Genomic DNA, 15,985 nt, shown 5'->3' with positions numbered 1-15,985 from the left:
TTACGAGTGGTTCCTCTAGCCATTGCTGAATTATGAACCAAGCATGTTAATAACACATTACTTCTTTAGCTTTTATCATGTTCAAATGGGACATTCCCCAAGTATATTAGTGTTATATTTGTTTTAAATTGCAACAGAAAAGTTACATTCAGAAAACCTCCAGCTGGGTTTGTACCAGTAATAGTGCCAGCAGTCTTTCTTTTCAGGATAAAGTGACACAGTAAAATCTGATATATCATTAGTGTTATTGCAGTTGGACTAAATGTTTCAGGCAGACATGGATAAATAATACACAGACACTCACATCAGTGTGACTAACCTGATAGACGCACATAAACTCTATTGGTTTCTATAGACTGTGGTTGGTGGCTGGATGAGAGGACGAGGTTTTAGGATGGATGACTGAATGATGGATGGAGGAAATGGGAGCCAAAGCAGTTGGCAGCAGCTGAGCTGCTGGGAATGACAGGGCAATACTTTATGGAACAAGATGCATCTCTAAAGCAGCCAAGCAAAGAAGTGCAGACAGCCACTGAAAAAAAATACAAATGATGAAGCTGGCTGATAATTATCATCATTAACAATCACACCTCTCTTAGTTAGTTAGCATGAACTAAAGGTCAAAGAAATATCTAGAAATCCATTTTTCCTCTGTATCGCTTCTCCCCATTTTGCAGGGAGCAGCTGTCAGTCAAACTGTGTGGGTGTGAGGCCTGTTGGTGGCTGGTGTCACTTAGTGCACAGGCTAACAATAGTATAATTCTCTGCACAATATTCTTACCCTCACAAGTAACAAGTACTAACTTAGAAATACTCATTAAAAACAAACAAAACATGATGCTGCCTTTCTGAACTATTACAAAAATGACATTTAAAAGGTGGTTTGATAAAACCTTTAGAATGGGCAGCTCGTTAAATCACCAAGTTAGGATTATTTAAATGAGTCTCTCTTCTAGTTTGTGTGTTTTTATTTAATTAGTGGCTACAACTGTACTAATGATGTCTATAATACACCAAACTATCCACATCACATTTGTAATGATGATCACAGACAGAGAAAGACTACCCTACAGAAACTGTTCACTAGAACCAAACACTGGGACAAACCTTACTACAATGAAATGTCCTCAAACCAACAAAATATTCTTATATTATTTTATAACATACAGTCCAGAGGTGGAAAAATGAAAGAAATAAACTAAATGGAATTGGGGAAATTGAGAGTGGCGATATAATGAGCCAGATCTCCCTTAAATCACCATTAATCAGGTTCATGGGTTCACAGGATAAACTGGTCTGAGGCATTTTCAACCAGACTCCCAGCTAACATGGTTGAGCCCACAGACTAGAGGATCCTGTGAGTGGAATAACATTATTTTACACTGGTAGATAAAAAGACATTTGCAGGATAGGTTAGCATAACAAAAATATAAACACAATTAACATGAATTACGCCATGACTAGTCACTATCAGGACACCCACAATATTAAACAAACAAATAGAAGCTGTTTGGATTTAAAAGCCACCAAATACCCTGACTTGGATTTTACTAATTTGCCTTTGCAGATGCATGTGATGCTGCTGTGTGTTAAACTGATTTAGATTGACATTGGCTGGAATTGGCTGATTTAATTTGGGATCCTGCATTTGCCCAGGTTTTTGAAATTCCTGCTACCGGTAGAGTTTCACTGGTAGAATATCCTCACTGTAGGTGGAAACTTTCCATTGGTGGAGCACTATGAGTGGAAGAGCCCCACTGGTGGAAACAACTGGAAAAAGTGTTTTCATGAACTTGTGAAAAGGCTTGTGCGCTGGAATATTTTAATAGGTTATCAGCATCAATAACCATATCTCCTCCAACAGCTCCCATGTCCTCCAGCTTCCCCCAAGGCTTCTCCACTTGATCCTCTTCAGTTCACACTGTACTTGCTCCATGCAAATGAATGTTTGATTGGATGTCCGCCACGACTTAATGTACACAGCACATTAAGTAGCAGCAGAAGCATAGAGCATTCTGCTCTGCTCTCTGCACTCTATAAATTAGAAGAAAATTAACATTAAAATTGTATGTGTCTGAGTAATAGAGTAAAACATCAACGGAAAGCACAGGTTTTTTCCTTCTATCATGCTCAAACTGTTTCCTGAGGCTAAATGGTAACTATATTATATTTTGTATAAATCCATGTTCCATTGCTAAATGTAATTTTTATTTTAACACCAGCCGGCAAATTGGAAAAGGAAGACACGGGGAAGCACATTAGATGATCTTGTTTTGGTGAGACCGCATATTTTATTACTTCACATATTTTTGTTGAAATATAACATATATTTCACTGTCACCGTGTTCATTGTTAGTGCTTTGTTTGGAACAGCAGTGTTTTCAGCAAATTTGTTTGAAACAATAAAAGAGACCATGCTAAACAGATAATGAGTCTGTTAAATGGAAATTAGCAACAGTGATGTTATTAATGCAAATAACCTATAATGCCTGGGGAGTGTAATTAGACTATACACACGTAAATACACACAAAATTCCCCATTTATTCAAGGATTCTGCCTGCGCTGGGAGTCAGGGTGTTGGACAAGGGTCATAATAATTAGCTGCTTATCAGTTTAACTGTATAAGGTCAAAACACAGAAAGAAATGAAGCTGAGCATTTGTGTCCTCCGCTGCAGTTCCACAGCTACTGGGAAATGAGTCTGAACCAATCAGTGTTTCTTCTGACACATGCTTTTTAACAGACTCGTTAACAACACTTCCAAGTCTTTCTTGGCTCGCCCATCTTTCTTTCTCTTGCTATTGAAATGCAACTGTGTCTGCGAGATATACTCCTAATGCCAGGTTTCCATTAAGAATCATCAGACTGCAGAAAGCTGCAAACTTGTGCAACCCAGAGTAAAGTAAAGAAGTGTTTGGATTTTTTGTTTTGTTCATCTGTTTTTGTTCTCAGCTAAAGCATTTCTGTTATCGCCTCCATACTTCTCGATCTCTTTATTTTACCACTATCAATTATTTCTTCCACCTCTCCTTTTTATCTTGCCTCACCCCTCTTATCTTTCAGGTCATGTTTTAGGTTGTTTGGCTAATCTTTGAATGGCTTAGTAACATTTTCATAAAAATTTGATCTCAAATGCATCTATAATTCAACACCAGCCTCACTTTATCAGTCATTAGACGTACATACACAGAAAGTACACAGAGAGTTCTCATACTCAGTATTAGGCTTACTCTTTCCTCATCCTTTTCTATGCCTTTTATCAAGTTTTTATCTACCTTCCACTACATTCTTTGTTTTTTTTTTCTCTTCTTAGTATCTCTTTTGATCTCTCCTATTCTCCTTTGCTCTGCCTTTGTCTCGTCTTTCCTTCCATTTCCTACATCTTCTCTCTCTTTTTTTGAATGTAATCATTTTCTTTTTTGTCCCTCCTTTTCTCTTGTCACTCTTCTTTGTTTTCCTTTTCCCATCATCTGCTTCACTGGACAGCTCTAGTTCAAGCTTGTTTTCCATTTCACTTTACAAGTTAAACTACACAGCGTTTGTCCTAGTCATTCCTCTCTACATCCAGCATCACATAAGAGTCAGAGAGTAAATGTTGTATGTGTATATCTTTCCTGATATAGAAAAAAAGCACAATGTATTTCCATTTTTGTGCTTTTGTGGCAAGTAAATATTTAATGGTTAATTTAAAAAAAAAGTTATATGGTAGTTTATTAATTAAAAGCTCAATAAGGAAATAAATGTGAGTTCAGGCAAACCTAAATCAGCTGACAATGAGTGTGTGCTACTATAATTATTGTACTTTATGTTCAGTGAAGGAAAACAAAATGAGACAACTCGCATAGTCATTGCGTACTATGTCCCACAGCTAAAATGTTTACAGCAGTAAATGTTATAAATGATCAAGATGTTATAATGCTAAAGTTAGATTTTGTTATTATTGTTGTTAACAGGCTACTTGGCAACCATGCTAACATTTCAGTCTCTGTCTCATCAACCACTCAGTTGATTTAGTCTAAATGCTGTACTTAAGTCTTGCGTGCCCTATTGTAAAATAATATGTATTTTTATTCTACTTTGTGTATTATGTCTTATAGTAAATTACCTCATCTACTTACTTAGCTATAGCTTTAGTAGACACGTTTGCTGGTTTAACTCTCCATTATAAAGGACAACTGTACAATGCAGTGGCTATAGAACTATGAGGCCATCGACATTTACATCACTTTCATATAAATCTTGCTTTTCACTAAGCAGTTCTGTTGGTGGAACAATGGCCTGTTCGCAGTCAATGTGTCATTCAGCCCTTACACTCACATGCAAACTAAAAACTACCAAGACCATTCCCACTGGATGAGTAAAATTCATAGAGTCAGAACATCAAAATTTAGGATTTGCACTTATCAGAAGTGTTCAACTTAAAGAAAACTGGTGAAATATGTGACAAATGAGACAGTACAGATGGAGAAGAGTACACAGAGTGAGAAGAGACACTGAAAGGGGATGAGAGATAAAAGAGGAAATAAGCAGATGATGGAGAGGAGGAGAAGGAGGAGGAAGAAAGCTCTCCATCTGTTTCTGCTGAGTCACGAAGGTGGCTGAGTTCTTAAATGTCAGGACTCCTCTTGACTCCTGACCGCGCACACACACACACACACACACACACACACACACACAGTATCTGTACATAGAGCAAAGATACAGAGCATTAATGGCATTAAAGCTGAAAGTTTTGGCAAAGCCAGAGAGTCGAGAGGATGATTACAAAGACGGCAAACAGAGGAGAGAAAGCAGTCTCTCAGTTGACTATTCAGTAAACAACCAGCCAGCCAAGAACATCACCAGTCAGTGTACCATACAGGCATATTCATGAGCTCCATTGTCAGAAAATCAAACACAAGAGACACAAACAAACAAAGAAAAAAGAACTGCATTATAAAACAGGAATTTGTGAACACGGTCGTTTCGGGCACAACATATTTTTTTTTCTGAGTAGCTGACAACAAATTTGCAGCGAAGCGCATCAGAGTTTTCAGAACAGCCCCCTTTCACAGGAGTATTATCATGATTGATAGCTGTGTTAGACATATGAATTAACTGGATTATGTTTCTACAAACTGTTTTTTAAACTATACCAAAAATAAGTGACCTAAAATCTAGGAAATCTAACACAATCTGAGCGTGTGACATGCAAACTGTGCAAGTATAATCCCATTCTTACTGCTTCTTTACTGCTTCGCCACAGTGGATGGCTGCCACTACCACTACACTACAGCAACATTATAATCTCATTTTTAACAATTAACTCAAAAAGCAAAAGTGGAAATGTATATAAATATTTAGACAATCTATTTGCCAAAATAAAGCTTGACAGCTATTAATGAATCAGGTCAAAAGCTCACAGGCTGAATATTCTAGTTCATTTAATGGACATAAAAACATTTCTCAGTAGAATATCACAGAATGCATCGCATTACCCAAGTTTACTTATCTCAGTGAGAAAGAAAGGTTTGCGTGCCACACTACCATTATCTGCCCGCTGGCTAAGTGTGCTAGAGTGCATCCGGTCTGCATGCAGGTGTGAGTGTCTCCAGGGGAGAAAAGGATAGACCTGTGTGAGTGGGTGTCTGTTTGCATGTGATGTGTCTAAGTAAGCTTCAGTGGGTCAGTGTATGTGTTTAATGTTGAACGTGTTTCAGCTGTGTGCAATCTATAAAAGAGAGTTAACATCTCCCATAGAACAAAAGGATAAATCATATCACATGCATAGTTAAAATATGTGCCAATGTATTTAATAAAGTAGCCTAATTGAAGTCAAGGTCATGCAACAGAGAAGAACATTAATATGGCTTGTTTGCATGCGTATTTCATCTCGTGCTCCCCCCGCTTTCTGCTCACTTTCTGCTCTAGTTATCCAGTAAACATTGAAGAAGTTTTCCCCGAAGCACAAGTGTAGGAAAAGCGCTCTTTTTTTAAGTGATGTTTTTGGGAAACGAGTTGAAAATCACTGGAAGTTTGTTGTTAGCAGATGATGTCATTTCTAGGGTGTCACATGCTGCCATTCTGTCAGATAGAAAAACTGTACTCTGATATTTTGGTGATATTTATTGCACTAATGTGGCAGATCTTTAACTTTTACCCCACGCATGTGAACACCTGTAAAACACTCCTTGATATCACCTATAAACACACCCAGGAAGCATAATTGTTCTACATGGAGTGTTACTATTGTGAAAGAACAAAACTGAAGTTTTACTGAACATCACCACATTTTTTTTTAGTTTCTAAATGTAATCAATAAGAGAAGGAGAAAGAGGAAAAAGGTGAAAACTCCAAAATGAGACCTGAACTATGGCCTCCTGGATGACAATCTTGCAACTTACTTCTCTTCCTCCCACTAAACAGATCTTAGTAGAACTACATTTTGGGTGTTTTTGGTTTGGGGAATAGTGCTAGTCATCCGCTAATTACTTGTAAAAGTGTCTATGAGCAAGCTAATGAATCCAAATTGTCCCTAAACCATCCAGCATATCAAGGCGTTTTCCTCACTTTTAGAACTCATTAACTTGCCAAATTACATATTTTCAATCTAACCACATGTTCCACTTTGTCACATATCGTTCCCACTCTCCTGCGCATTATTTGATTTTTCTCTCCTTTGACTTGTTTTTTCCTTAATGCCAGCTTCACTTTTTTTTTTTTTTTGTATTCATACATCGTCCACCTGCCAATTTTAGCTGCCACTTTAAACTCTGTTTTTAATATTGCACTTCTTGAAACATTTTTTCATCCAAATGGCATCTCTCATTCTGACTCCCAGCCCTTTCATGCATTAATATAAGCTGCTGAGGCTTGAGGGAAGCACTGACAGTCTTTACAATCACAGACGTTGATGGCTTCAGTCCTTGTATTCTCTCACGTGTCATCAAACAGCTGCAAGCAGCTATAATGGCTCTCGGAAAAACCAGAATCCACTGAATTACTGCAACAACAAAACAAAAAGCTTCATCGTTTTTAAGAGCAAAAAGAGTTTTTGAGAACACATTAAAAAGGTCAATTAAGAAAAATGTGTAGGTGTCAAAAAACTATTCTGTTTTGTGTACACTCCAATCAACAAAACTGGTGTACTTTTGATTCAGTCTTGCCTTGATTCTAGATTTAAACATATCTGCACCTTGGTGTATGTGCTGCCATCTCTACATGGAAATTACCATCATTACCAAAGAGGACAGGAAGGTAACAAGAAACAAACGAGAGCAGGTTTTACGTTTCACATTTATGTCATAGGATCCAGTTCTGAGAGAAACATCTGGAGTGACACCTGCACTAGAAAAAAGTAGCCTGCTCGACCAAAAAACTGAACTTACCCCACAGCTTTACTGCTACAGAGAACTAGAGACAAAATGGTGAACATTCACCCTTCTGTACGTCTCTCTTTTATAGTCATTTCAATAATTTAAAGCCACAAAGCAACAACAAATCATTTCCTGAAACAAACATGACTGATTTGACATCATAGCCATTGCTATAATATGTGAACTTTCAGTAAATCCAAATGGAAATCCAAGTGCCTTTGAGCAACCAAAAGGCAGCTCCGGGAACCGGAAAATAAATCTAATGCAATCTAAGTGTGAAAACTGTACTTTCTCCAGTAGAGTGACACTTGACACTTGAGACTGGCTCCTTTTGTATCCTTCCGCCCATTTTCTTCTGCTTATCCAATCCTAGCCAAAACTTTCTATCCTGTACTATTAATTTGTGCTTAAAAAATGCATGTGTAGGCTTGAGAACTGTCTTTTTCTCATTTCAGTTGTCCCCTTAAGGCAGATCATCTTCTTCCATCTCATCTTATCCCTAGCATCCTCTTCTCTTACACCAAGTGTCTGCCTGTCCTCCTTCCCTATATCAATTAACCTCCTCTGCAGTCTTCTCTTTTCCTCTTACTTGGGAACTGCACATCCAGCATCCTAGTTATGGACCAAAGGATACTGTGACATGAATGAGGACCTGCACACACAGCTTGCAAGTTACTACACGTTTTATTGTTTAGGGTTTTTTCATCAATCGGGTGCAGCTTTCCAGCTGCCACCCACACACAAAACACCCCACCTCAGGTCCCACCACATCCTTTATAGGGGAGACACGATCAGTTGATGGAGCTCAGGTGTGTGTCAGCCTCCCCTGACACCACACCCTGAACCCACTCCTCCACCCCTCCTGAGCCACAAACCACACCTCGCCACAGATATTTAACAGTACTGTATGAATGTCTGTGCAAACATCTTGATCCACCCCTCATTTCTTTATATTTTGCTTGTAAAGAGCCAGAATTTCTTGTATTTCGAAAGTATTTCTTTTCACATTGAATGCTTTTTCATTCATTTTGAGTCCAGCCCTTGAAGTTGCTGCTATCCTTCTGTAACAAATCACACATGAGAGTTGTCTCCACCCACTCCACCCTCCCTGCACTCTCTTCTTCACCTGCCTCATTCAGTGTATGTTTCTTCTGATAGTTGACCCCAGCTATTTAAACTCAACCACCCTCACTACCTCTACTGCTACCCTCTCTCTCATTTCCACACAAGTATTCAGCCTTGCTGTTACCGAACTGCATCTCTCTCCTGAGCATGCCTCCAGCTCTCCAGGAACCTGCTCCCTACTCTCACTACATACAATTGCCATCATCATAGTCCACAGAGACTCCTGCCTGACCTCATCTATCAACCTGTTCAACACCACAGCAAACGGCGAGGTGTTCAGAGCTGATCCCTGACCCAGTGCCGTCCCCACAGTATTCCACTATTGTAACTGGCATAACATGCAAACTTTGTTATTTATCCACAGTCAATGTGAACAAAACCATGACAGCTTCAGCATTAACATACTCTATTGCCTTACTGAAATGATATACCTCTAGTGTGACAATGCTAGCTTGACCAATAGTAATTAAGCAGAGGAATAAATTTAAAAAAAAAAAAGTCAAATTGTAATTAAGACTAATAGATTTTTTTCCACTGGTGCTGATAAGTTGAGCAAAAATATCAATGTAGAACATGGTTTATGTACATGTGGGCGATCGTGGTTCAAAAGTTGGGTGTTCGTCTTGTAATCGGAAGGTTGCTGGTTCGAGCCCCGGCTTGGACAGTCTCGGTCGTTGTGTCCTTGGGCAAGACACTTCACCTACCGCCTACTGGTGATGGCCAGAGGGGCCGATGGCGCGATATGGCAGCCTCGCCTCTGTCAGTCTGCCCCAGGGCAGCTGTGGCTACAACTGTAGCTTGCCTTCACCAGTGTGTGAATGTGAGAGTGAATGAATAGTGGTATTGTAAAGCGCTTTGAGGGGTCCCGAAAAGCGCTATATAAATGCAATCCGTTATTATTATTACATGTAACATTTCTAATACACAGTTTTAAATGAAATGTTTTTAAATAAACCTCGGTTACTATTGATTACCAGAAATACAAATGAAATTCATTTGGCTAATTCATGATATTTTGATATGACTTGGATCCTTGCCACAACATTTCTAAAAAAAAAAAAAAAAAAGAAGCTATAAATATGGAACAATATTTAACAAAAAAATGTGACATGAAAAATGATTTCTCTCTAACTTGGTGTATACATGCTTAACAATATTGGATCATTCCACTGTGTAAATATATATATATATACATAGCTAAACCCCAGAAAGGAAAAAATCACTAATTATGCTACCATCCACAAACACTAATGAGTTTCTACATATGGAGCCAAAATGCAGTAACATCTATTTATCATCGGCTCAGAGGTACTGAATAATTAACAAAACCATTCTAATAATTCAGAATCATTATTTATTCATCCATGTTTTCATTTTTCTCTTTTTCTATCAATACAGCTGTCTGAATGCTGAACAAGAACACTGTGTAAAAGAGAAAGAGCATCTAATTTTCACAGTGCTGTAGCTCTCACTGTGACAGGTTTTATTATGTCACTAAGCTGTGAGTCTGCGTTCACTGAGCTAATTTCAAGAGCAATATTGTCGCTATCAGAACCTTTCATCTCACCTGTTTTGTTTTTTTTGCTTTTAACTGATCTGAAGGTTTGCATGCAACTCTGTGGGGTGAGTTTTTTTTTTAAATGCTAAAGGCTATTCACGGACTAAAAAAACCTTTCAGCAAATAAGTGCAGAGGTCTGCACAGAGATGTCTGAGGAAACAGAGAGAACTGAACAGTTTAAAAAAGAAAAACAGTTCTACATTTGTACAGTGCAGTGACATGGGAACTCCACCGGCCTATCAAATACGTGCAAGCTTTTTATAAAATATACCTCATATCATTATAAACTATTAAACACTGTTTGGGTATTAGAGAACCCTTAAAACCTGTGAATTTGAATTGCAATTCATCCGCTCTCTTGCGCTTCAGTCATGCACCCATCAATAAAGCATTTTTAAATACAATGCCTTTCTTAATCTGAATGTACAGTAAGGCTCAAAAATGCCTTCAAAGCCTTGCAATTAACACCTAACGTGCTTTGTTATTCAGCAGGATATGTTCCTTAGTTCCATTTTGCATATAAAAGCTTTTCACCTGAAAACACCACCTGCCAGGACTCATGCCTAACCACTAAACACTGACAAGTGAACCAGGACTAAACAAAGATATAATTTTGTGACTACTTATACTGCTATTAGATATGTGTGCTGGGGTTAAGGTAGCACTATTCTACCCATATATCATACATAGTGTGACACATAAACAAAATCGAAACAGCCACTGCTGCTGGTGAGTGAGACACACCGGGGAGTTTATTTCCACGCTTCTAGGATGAGCAGAAAATGATGTCGTCTATAGCAGTGAGAGGGTACCGAGTCCTGGTTAACCTCACTCACATACTAGAATGATGTAGTATGTGATAGTTATCATAATCATCCGAGCAGGCGAAACAACATTAAGCCACAGCATTTGCCTCACTGACTTTGAAAAGTAAATGAACTTCTTTAAACTTATTAATTGAAACGTTTTATATGTGCAAGAAAGCTGACACGCATTGGCTCTAATAATTACATCCTGACGAACAAGATGTCAAGCCTTACCCATACTTTTCCCCCGCAGGGAATTAATTCTATAAAACAGGTGAGCAGTAGCTCTCTACCAAGAAACGAGTCTCTCTCCTCCAGACAATACAGAGTTTTGTGTTTGTGTCAAACTGCAAACTGATTGATTTCTCTGCAAAGAGGCAAACCTCAGAAATGTATAAAGAGAGAGAATTTTTGTCTGGTTTCAACAATATTCTCAGTCATCAGTCCATCAGTCATCACTACAAGCACAGTTCTCATACCTGTGCATTGATATAAGCATACCCATATGGAAAAGAAATAGTAAAAACATATATGATTTACTCATGAAAGTGGCCACTTTCTCATTACTTTCATATATTTTTTTAGTAAGTATAGAAAACATACAAGTTTCATTATATAATTTTTCAAGGGATCTTATATGTGTTTTCACTCTTGTATGCTTTTCATACAAGTTTCATACAAGACAGATAAAAACTTTATAAGATTTATATATATCTTTTCCACATGGGTATTTTCTATGCTAAGCGCTTTGCCTAACATTCACGAACACATTTTGAAGGATGCATCAGGAGCCACTTGGGATTCAGTAACTTGCTCCAGGATACTTTGACATACAAACTAGAGGACCCGCTCTACCTCCTGAGCCACAACCACTCTTAATCAAACAGTTCTTGAAAGCACCTGCAAGACTTAAATACACAAATGTATTAATCAGTGGAGCTTTTGGAGTATCAGATACGTGAGAGTAAATGTTAAATATTGTGGCTACCAAATTATTAAATTGTTTTTGAGAATCTGTCAGTAATTGAAACGTAATGATTATAATTCCAAATATATCTAATTTCTCATCAAGAACAGACAGACTGAGAAACACAAACTAACCCAGAATCATAAATTTATTACAAGTGCTCTCTGGCAATATGACGAAACACATTTGCAGAATCAAGCACAGCTGCAGCAGCCTGAATCTTCGCTGATCTGATAAGTAACTGAACTGTCAAGAGCATAGACGAATAAAAAAATGCTGCCTATAATAATGGGAAATAGAAAAAAATCGTAATCACTTACGAAGCGCTTGATACAAAGTTTTCTGTGTATGCTGAGGAGATGGATGTCTCACCAAACTGTTTATATAAATTTACACCTTCGCTTACTTCTTATATTAGCAAATGTTTATGTTTTTCTTTGTTTTAAACTCTCACTGACTTCATTTTGGCTCAGAAAAAGAAGTTTGATTTTAAAATCCAGTACACACAACGGCAGGTTGGTGTATTCAGGTTAGACAGCTTCCAAAAGTCTACACTGGTTGTTGTAAGTTTGAAATATATTACCAATATTAAACTAAACTAGATACAAGATTTGCTATCAAATTAATAGATCTGAGAATGAAGTGTGCATGTCAAAACAGCTCTTAAAGGAGCCAAGTACAGAGTGACGGTTTACAAGAGCAAAAAAGCTCTCAGCATGCACTGAAGCTCATATCTGCAAAAACAGGAACAAACAGCCAGTCTGCTGATATTACACACCAGAAACGCTGAACAGGACATGACAGAGTAACAAACCCAGCCTGTCAGCTCCAGGTCTGCTTCACGAAGACCGACAGACTTTGGTGTCTGTTTGTGTCTCTGTCTGTGTGCAGCTGCAAACACGTATTCACAGAACTGAGATCACTCTTCGGGCAAAAGCAGTCCCGTCAGAGACACGGGCAGTTCGGTGGAATTTGATCGGTCCATGAAACACCTGCCCATCATCAGCAGCATCAGCAGCACCAGCATCCCCACATCTGCCATGCTGCACCCGCAGCATTCAAATATAAGATACATAAAAATCCATTTTGGACTTTACAAGAATTAAAAAAAAAATGTTGTGTGATTACGATGGGGTGGGCAAACTGAAGAGCCAAACTCATGAAAATCCAAATAAATTCTGTAAGAGATTAAAAAAACAGCACATTTCATTTAAAAAAAAAAAAAAGTGAACAAAACGTAACGAAAAAAAGAAACTGAAAATAAAGACAAGAAAGGGCAGAAGACTGGTTTTCCCTCCAACAACAACACAAAGCAGAGAGTAAAGAGCTCCGGCAAAGACTTGCAGGATAACAGAGAAATCCAACAGCTAAAAAACAAGGGGATGAGGGGGACAAAAAAGAAGACAAAAAAAGAAAAAGAAGGGATATCAAACCTGAAAGAAAGAAAAAATGAAGACAAGAGGAGGGGAAGAACTGACCTTCCAACGTAGGAGGTAAAAACGCTGAAAGAGGCTGACGGTGAGAAGGTGAGAAGAGCTGACAGCGTTCGGGGACGACGTCCGGAGTGCGCTCGGTAAACGGGCTGAAGCTCTGAGTGGCAGAGCAGCCGCTGGAGCTGCGACAAACAGCAGCAGCGTGTCGACTGGAGCAAACCACTGAGCGCGGGCAGGGAGGGGGAGCTGCTGCTGCTGCTGCTGGGAGCTCTGTGGGTAATTTGGCACTTGGATAAAAAAGCGCACGACAAACTCACTTACAAGGAAAAACGAAAGAAAATTTACTGCATGTGTCTAATTTTCCATAGCTGCTGGTAGCTAATTGCCCAGATTTTCCTGTAATCATAAAGCAGTTCATTCATTGTTCATTCACAGAACACAGGCTTAAAAAATGTGGACCCATTGTTAAAAAAAAATACAACATATAAATATAAATATGTTTCCCTATTTAAATATACATTTACATAGGGAAAAAATATGTAATTGTTGATCTATTACTTAATTACTTTGCTGTATTATGAATGGCCATGGGGGAGGTCTTCATCTGCATAAAGATGTAGAGTTTATGAACACAGTCAAAAATCAAAAATTTATGGTCCAGATTGGAGTCTGTGACGGACTGACTCTAGCCTCTGCACCTTATACTGGACACCCCTGGTTTAGTGCATTGGCAAATTTAGACCTTTTTTTAATGGGTGCTCAAGCATCCCTAAATTTCCTTAAAAGTGAGTGAGTACAAACAATTCAACATTTTCAGCAATCACTCACAATCCTGGCACTGCCATGGTATCTGTAGTCTGCATTTACCACATGTGTATCTTTTGCAGTGAACACATCGCACAGTGGCATGATTGTTCTTGCAGTTGTGTTTGACCTGACACGAGGCTCTTTTTCCAGGGCTAGATGTGGAGGGTTGTGTCCGAAGCAACTGTTCTTTTCTTGCCTTCTTCCCAGCTACATGAGAGCGAGCCAACTCTGTTGCAAGCGCCACCAGGAAGTCCACCCGTCTTTCCTTCGTCCCGGTGCATGCTTGATACAGCACATGTCTGCAAAGATGTGTGTTGATTTCTCCCTAAGATGGCAAACTTAGATGGCCCTCAATCACACACCCCCACTCCCCTCCCTCCAGAATTCCCAGATAACGACCCAATTTACATATGAATGACTAGACAATTTAGCTTCCACTTGGCTGAAGCTAAAGCTTAGCTAAAAGCCATTTGGCTGAAGCCTCTCAAAACACTATAGTAACATTAATAACGTATTTTACTAGTATTTTCTGACATCATCTTCTAATGGTCTATTTTGTCAGCTTAAGTTACAACGAAAACAAGGTAAAATGTTCTCTGTTCTTGATGTCATGATGTTACATAGCTCTCACACGCTGTGGCTTCTTAGTAATAAACACGACAAGGTTATTGCTGTTAAAAGAAAATGAAGAGATTATTCAAAGTACACTTTACCCGAAACATCAACAAGCAGAAGTGCAAGTGGTTCTGGGGGGTCACAGCAATGACCCTGCATTTGGTTACAGAAAGAGCTGATTATGTATATTTGTTCTCTAAATAGCGTCAAAACATTTGGTAATGCAGTGGAGCTTTTTAGATAACTTTAGCTTATAAGCTATAAATCTGCTACCATATTACAAGTTGCCAGCCAGTGAGCTGGTGTGTTTTATTTTATTAGTTCAATAAAGTTTTCTAGTTTGGCCGAATTGGGCTTCATTGTTTGTTTACTGATTGCAGAGCCTCAGAGTGCAAGTCAGAAAGATCTTATGTGTCAATGGCCAGCAGCCAATTCCTAGCAAATTTAGTTATGTAAAAATGCTTCTTTATTGGATGACAGCATGAAGATTGAGAAAAGAGGATAGAGAGGGTGAACAGAGAGAGGGGGCTAGATGAAGACAGCAAAAAGGCAAGAGCGCAAAAAGAAACAGATAGGAGTGGACTAGTCAGAGTCATCAAAAGTTATAAAGCTGAGGTATCCTCTGTTTCACCCACATTCATTGATGATCACTGATTTGGATTCATATCACTCTGAACATGGCTTGAATAGGATGGCTGCCAATAGATTTGAGTGAGACACTGCTAATCTATCCTCCACAGAGCTGGGTAACTGTGATTGTGTCTTTATTGTGTAATATAAAAGAAGGGTTTGTATAAATTCAAAAACTTTAATGTAAAAGCATGAAAAGTAAAATAGACTGCAGTTATGTGTTTGAGAGACTGAAACAATGCTGTGAATCTAATTTGCTACAAATTGTTCGTTAATTTACTACATTTAATCAACACAACTGACCCCCTGGGCTCAGATATGATAACCCTAAAACTGGTGTATTATATTAGAACTATGATTATTCATTCAGAATCATTTCTTCAACATTAGAAAAGAGCATCCAACCAATTAGATTCCTTTTAAAGGTAACAGTAATATGTGCCCAGTTAATTTTAGATATGTAACAGTAAAAAGGATCCAGTTTGTTTGCAAATACCTTATTCTATTAATATTAATTACAAAGCACTGTATGCATGACATTGTGACTGGGTGCTTAGCCCACCTGAAGCTTTGATCCTAGAATCACCTCTAATTTGGTGTTTCAACAAGGGGATAGTTTGTTAGTTGCACCCTACTCTGGACATCACCATAAACTCTGTTGACCTGTTCTTCCATTCAAACAGAGCAG

The 15,985-nt window shown here is 38.5% G+C and overlaps 1 protein-coding gene across 3 annotated transcripts in view; it reads right to left on the bottom strand.

Annotated features, from left to right (window-relative positions):
- The window catches only part of raly (RALY heterogeneous nuclear ribonucleoprotein), a 113,265-nt gene extending 98,917 nt beyond the window's left edge, over positions 1–14,348 (bottom strand). For all 3 annotated transcript variants that reach the window (XM_040003795.1, XM_040003805.1, XM_040003815.1), the window contains exons 1-2: positions 14,343–14,348; positions 13,291–13,400 (exon numbers count right to left, since the gene is read on the bottom strand). The gene's annotated coding sequence lies outside the window, so the exon portion shown is untranslated. The remainder of the gene's footprint in view (positions 1–13,290; positions 13,401–14,342) is intronic.
- Between the last annotated feature and the right edge of the window lie 1,637 nt (positions 14,349–15,985).

Source organism: Simochromis diagramma, unplaced genomic scaffold, assembly GCF_900408965.1.
Source record: "Simochromis diagramma unplaced genomic scaffold, fSimDia1.1 OVJJ01000320.1, whole genome shotgun sequence".
NCBI classification, from domain to species: Eukaryota; Metazoa; Chordata; class Actinopteri; order Cichliformes; family Cichlidae; genus Simochromis; species Simochromis diagramma.
This window is presented reverse-complemented; position numbering and strand designations above follow the sequence as displayed.